A 6,903-nucleotide genomic window follows, 5' to 3' on the forward strand; every position below is an offset into this window, starting at 1 on the left:
AATCAACAATTGTGATAGCTCGTATGTGTCTCCATTTAGCGAGTCATTCCTGAGGCTGCGCGGCTGTGCCGGAAGTGGTGCTGAGCACTGGGGCACAGACATCAGGACGAGTGCTTCTGCCCTCACACTTTTCAGTCATTGAGGAGCAGACGGTACTTGAATTAGTGTGATGATATTTTGGAATATGAACTGTTGTGCTTTCTTTTCTCTACCCCCTTGCATATAACCTTCCCTCAATGGCTGTCACTTGGACTCTGGGTGAGGCAGGATTGAAAGGGTAAGAAACAGCAAGGGAGCTTTCCTTTTTCTTTTTGTTTTTCTACCTAACACATGGGTTTTTGAGACCCCAAAGGCAGGCTTGAGGGAAGCTGGGTGTAAACTTTATGCCAACACAGGGAATTTTGAAAGAATTCTCTTTCTTACTTCTGGTTGGGGCATTGTTTGTGGGGCGGAGGTTGTTGACCTTAAGGAGCAGGGTGGTGTGAGGTGGAGGATCAGATCTGGGCATCCATGTGAAGGACAGCAGAGTCCATTCAGTGATCCTTGACAACTTCTGCCCAAGGCCTTGCAGAGCTGTGAGAAGTACCCTCTGCCCTCTTTTTCATGGCTTGGGACAATTATACACCCTCCTCAGAAACAAAAAAAATATGGAAGAGGAAGCCTCAAGATTGGCTTCAGGGAAGAGTGGGCAAGGGAAACCCACTCGTTTTTCACAGATAATTACAACTCGAGATTCTGAAACAGATTTTTATGTAGATGGCTATTGAGTAATGAGAAAAGGAAATGGTGCCGGGAGAGACCAGCAAGGTGGAGCTTCGCTAACAGCTGTTTGACACCCTAAACTCATGTCCTTCTGGGCAAGGCCAGCAAGAGGGTGTCTGATAATGGAGTGAAGATGGTTGTAGGATTTTAGTAACATAATTTCTGAACTCACTATGAAGACACAATCCAGGAAAAGACTCCCAAATGTATTTACATGACAACCTTTTCAAAGGCATATGAAACAAATCATATACAGCCATATGTTTAATAAAAACCACCTTAATTTAAAAAAACAATTTCATAAAATAAGTACCATCCTGGAAAACCCTAATCCCCAAGCACAGTGTAGGGAAAAGATTATAAGCATTCTAAAATTGAGCATGAAATATGTATTTCATATGTAATATATAAACATATTTTTACTTTATAAAAATTACTATGGTTTGTGGGATTATGAAGCTTTCTTATTTTTCAAATTTCAAATAATGAACATAGATTTCGTAATTAGAAAATATATGATTGCAGTTCTTCTGAAAATAGGAAATTGAGGATATGTTCTGAAGAATAAACATTTTTTTCTATAAATTTTTCTCTATAAATTACCTTGGTATATCTACCAAAATAACAACTAATATGAAAAGTTGAAATTAATGTTGTTTCAAACATTATTTTTGTAAGTTTCTTCTACAGGGGAGATTGTTTTTGTTTTTGTCCAACATCTTTTGAAGCTATAACTCTAACTTAAAAATTTGGCATTTTCATCATGACTAATAACTTCTAACTACTATTGCTTTGAAAAAAGAAAAAAATAAAAGTGATTCTTTGTTCTTGAAACCAAAGACAAAGAATCATATGACTCTGTTTCCTCTAACTTACTTCATTTGGTTTGACTTATTTTGACATCTATTCCATTTCCTATTTCAATAACCTGCTTGGCATTGATCTCAACATTTCATTAGAAATTCATGGTGGAAAGAAATTACTCTGAACAGTTGTACCTTGTTCTTACAGTAAATGAAGTGTCATTTACATTTCATATCTTTTCCTGTTAACCTGTAACCCCTTGAAGACTTGGGTACTTTTCCATTATTAGCTCAAAGACATTTATTATCATTTTCTCTCTTGATTTATACTGAGACCTCAGTGATTGAGCCGTGATTCTCAGGCTCATTATATAAAATTGTGTAACTGCTCCATGATCAAAAAAATTTCTTTAAATGTCTTGACAACAAACTAAAGAAGAAGTTTGATTTCCTAGCTTTCCCCTTTATAAAAAGTCTGCATTATTATAAAGGCACAGTTTTAGCTACTGTGGTTTGATCTTCTGGGTGTGAAAAGGTACAAATTTAGATCCTAGCAATGACATTTTATAGCTGAAAGAACACCAGCTTTAGAAATGACAGATCTGAATTCTCATTCAATACTCAGACAGTTACTTGCTATATGTTCTTAGACAAGTTACTTCACTTCTCTGAGCCTCTATTTTCTTGTCTTAAAGTGGGATTAAAAACCAAAACTATCTTTCAGGATTGTTATGAAGATGAGAAATATAGTATGCTGAGTTCCTTATATCTAGTAAATGCTCAGTAAGTGTTAGTAATAGTTTGTTCATATCTTTGCTTTCTGTTCTGTCAATTCCTATGTTGGCAGAATGACTGGCATGTACCAAATGATGAGTTACCAACTGTGGCTCTGAGTTTTGAAATTTAAGAAGGCATGCTTTTGGATACAGGAACTCTTATCTGCATAGTAGCCTTGAAAATGGCAATTGAGAGTGCTAAATCACACATTTTCAGTGACTAAGTCAAACAGCTGCCATAAGTGACATTTTAACTACTTTGAAATTCAACCCAAAATCAGAAGATTGCCTAATCACGCCAACTGTGGACTCATTGGCTTTTAAGTTCAATAACTATTCAGTGAGCACCTACCAAGTACCTAGATACAGAGTGAAAAGGACAGACGAGGCCTCTGGTTGCATGGAAATGGCTTTTGAGTGAGGAGAGAGTTAAGAAGAAAATCAGAGAAGTGAATAAATAAATAATTAGAGCTTGTCTGAAGTGTTGGGGGACTCGGCTGAGAGTAACAGAGGGCTTATTGAGACAAAGTGATCCTTCTCCTGGAAGGCCTAGGGCTGGGGCTGACATTTAAGCTTCAGTGAGAAGCAGCAGCTTCTGCAGAGAGTGGGGACAAGACTGGTCCAGGGAGCCAGAGAAGCATATGCAAAGCTTAAGTGAAGGAACATGGAACATTTGATGAATCTCCAGGCTGTTGTCAGGGCCATGATAATCTTTTCTTCTATCTTTCAACTTGTTGAATAAGAACTGATGAATTGAGACATGATAATTCAAGACTCTCGTTATCCATGTATTAAAATATTCTGGAATAAGATAGCCCAGAAGAGTGTATATAGGCAGTCATAATTTCTACTAAAATAGGTTTACAGTTCACCAAAAAAAAGCTATCCAGCCTTCTTGTTATTATTAATAATAATAACGATAATATTACCACTGTTACTATATAGTGTACTTGTAATTCACAGACAGCCAAGGAAATATTAGTATGCTGCTATTTCTTGATGTGTAAAACCTACTTTAAGTACTAACATTAATTTTCCACTATGGTAAATGAGGATTTATCCTATCCACATTGCTCATGCCCCCATTCTCTCAATTTAATTGTATGACTGTATAAAGATGATTGATTTCTGGGCATGTAGTATAGTGTGATTACTTTTATTGCACAATATTTTATTGCCCTTGGAATCAATCTTGCTTTTGTCCTTTTCTTGATTTGTTCCCAGACTTACTCTCAGTTGTGTAATGTGAAACATATTAGATGTTCTATCAATTTCGTCTCCCTGAAGAACTTTCCTCTGGACTCTTTTCACCTGCTCCAACCTGGACCAGTATGGTGGACATGGTGATGTGTTGTCCAGAAGCCCCTTCAAGGAGGGACATTTTGTTCCAGCTGCTGGGAATGAGTCAGCAGACAGTCTGCAGGTGTCAGCTCCTTCATCTTTTGCCCCAGCTGGAGAGAGCTGCCCTGCCCAAGAGCATGCCCTTCCCAGGGTGGCCTGTATCAAATGACAATGAAGAGGGTATAAAAGTCACTTCAGCCCACTGTGGGACAACTCAAATGGGCTGTAATGCTCCAGAGCTCCCTGAGGGGTTGACCTAGGCGTTATTGTATCTGCATCACAATTCAACTTCTCCCTCTGCTCAATCTTTTCTCTACCCTCTCCCTTCTTCCCACAACCTGCGAAGTATTGCTCTGTAATAAATATCTTGCATGCCAAACTCCTTCTCTGCATCTGCTTCAGGAGAACCCAACCTGCAACTAGCTACTCTTTAGGGTTTCTGTACAGGAGTTTTCTTGCCATGTCCCTTCACTATCATCCGGGAGCTTCCCTTTGAAGCATTGTTATGTTAGATTCTCTATTTCCTGGATTTCATGCCTTTTTCTCTTTGGTTTACTCTCTTGTTTTGATGGAGTACATCCTCTAGTAGCTTCCCAAAGAGAGGTACACAGAAGATATTTTTTTTTAAACCTATGTGTCTGAAAATGGCTTTATTCCTATCACATCTAATCAATAGCTTAGTTGGGAAATAAGTTTCCTGAAAGGCATTGCTCAATTTTCTTTTGGTTCCAAGATTTCTGTTAAGAACTATGAGGCCAATATAATTCTTGAAACTTTATATCAAAACTGTATTTGTTCTCTGCAAACTTCTAGGATCTTCTTTGTTCTTATTGCTTTGAAATTATATCTTCTTGCAGTTTAGGATTCTGCTAAGCCTGTTACTACTCTTCCAGTTACTTTCCACCTTCCAACATTTTGTTGCTCTTAGCTCCTGTCTGTTTTCTTTGTCCTTATGTACTTATGCCTTAAAACGAACAAACAGCCAGCCAGCCAGACAAACAAACAATCACAAAACATGATAGTGCCTAATGGCATTTAGGTAGACTTTAGGGAAGGAAGGAGCAGGGTTTTGTTGTTTGGTTTTTTTTTGTGACTCTTTTCCATATATGTGCTAATTGCATAACTATACTATGCCAGAACTTGTGTCTATAAAATCATTGTTTTGGTGCCTATGACTCTACATATTCATGGTCAGGGTAAAGATAGCTCTGCTCTCTCCTGATTCCAGTCCTTTGCTAACTGTGCTAAAAGCTAACCAAACTGCTACTGACAAGGAGTCATATTTATACATTATAGTTCAGTTGGCCATTTGAGAATTTCCTTAAAACTTGAATCTGGGAATGTCCACCTCCAATAAGTATAGAGAACTGCAGGTCCCTCAAGGAAACAGAAGTAGTGAAATCGACCCTTCAGTACACTATTGAAAATTCCTATCCGCAATCACATTTTTGATAAGAGTGACTGACATGGTGAAAACAGAACTCTCTCAGTTGAAACTAATGAATAATTAGTCCTGAGACAAGAGAACGAAAATGGATCCTAATGAATCAGCTGCCTAATTCTTTACATCTTTTGGAATTAGACATGGTCTGTATATGGGAATACAACTGTTTAGCATTATGTGCTAAATAATGTGAACTCATAGACCATAATTCTTATGGGCATTAGTTAGTTGGGAAACTAAGAAATAAAATGGAAAGCTCTTAACTTTTTCTATGTGTTGTAGTGATGAGAGCATGCAGAGAACAGAAATCCCTTTTTTTTTATTTTTTAAATTTTAGCCACTAAGCTTCATAGCTTTATGACTTTGGTTAGGTTACTTTGTCTCTCTAAGATTTATGTTCCTTATTTGTAATTTGGATAAAATGTTAATTTCTTCATAGGGTTGTTAATGAATCAATGTAGGTAAAGCTGTGAGCACACAGTGGCCATATATGGTAGGTGTTCAACTAATGGTAATTTTCTTTGCTTGTATCATCTGTATTTGACTGAGAACATTCTAATTTTTCTGTGCAATAAAATTTTGGGGCCACAGTATTAACACTCCCTTCAAAGAATCTACAAGATAAGGAGGTTTCATCTGCACTAACTGAATTGTGAATTCAGATGGGTTTTAATTCTCTCCATACACACGCAATCCTCAAATTAAGGCCAGTCAATTCAAGGTGGCATGAGGGCCTCAGCATCAGGGAAGAATTCACAACTAAAGTTAACTGCAGCAAAGAAACTTCGGGTCTGTAAATAAGAACTGACAGCAAAAACAAAGATTAATCTTAATGGCATGCATTAACAATATGCAATTTGAGATTGGCAGTGGAGAATTCTCCCTGAGAACTGGCATTAGGCAGTATGGGTCTTGACATGGGAATTCACATGGGCAAGCACGCTCATTCAACACACCTTTTCCATCCCAAAGTCGTTAGCATACCCAGAAACCCACAAGATGAGGGAAACTGGCCTATTTATTCACATCGAATCATCATATGTACTGACTGTTTCCATATAATTGTCATTTGGCAATAAAGACTCACTTGGTATAACTTAGAAGTGACAAGGAAATTCAATGGAGCTTTACATGGTTGACTCTAGAAAAACAATGAAGCAGTGACAAGAAACCTTAAAATTAAACCCTAATGGTTAAAAAGGCTTGGAGGGTTTGCATCTACATAAAAAGTGATGGCAGAAAGGAACTCAGTTTGGTTACTGGGGACTTTCACCAGACTTGTTTCATAGGATCCTTGTTTTGGGTCAGATTCTGGACTGACCACTATGATCACCAGCTCCTCTTCATGATGTGGGTGGTAAAGGGCTGAAGGACAGAAGAACCTTGAGGTGCCTGGGTGTCGCTTGCTTCAGAGTTGTTCACACTAATGTTGACTCTCTAGGTCGACCAAGCAAAACATAACTTTTTTGTGCCTCATTAGAGTAGATCCAACCACAACTGTATTTGCCCTTCCTAATGAGAACGTTATAAAAATTATAACAAAGTCGTCTGAAAGTCTTAGAAAAGAGACTATACAAAAATACTATAGTTTTACATTTCAAAGGATACATTTAAGTTATAAACTGGTAAAAAGCTTATTAACTATATTTTCTTAAAGATGAAAGATAAATATCTTTTCTAGTTTGTATTTTCTAAGAAAAATGCATTTTCCCATTTATTGAAAGCGTTCTTTTATCCTTCTATTAAAAAGTAATAGATTTTTGTTGTATAGAAAATT

This window comes from Equus asinus, chromosome 10, assembly GCF_041296235.1.
Source record: "Equus asinus isolate D_3611 breed Donkey chromosome 10, EquAss-T2T_v2, whole genome shotgun sequence".
NCBI classification, from domain to species: domain Eukaryota; kingdom Metazoa; phylum Chordata; class Mammalia; order Perissodactyla; family Equidae; genus Equus; species Equus asinus.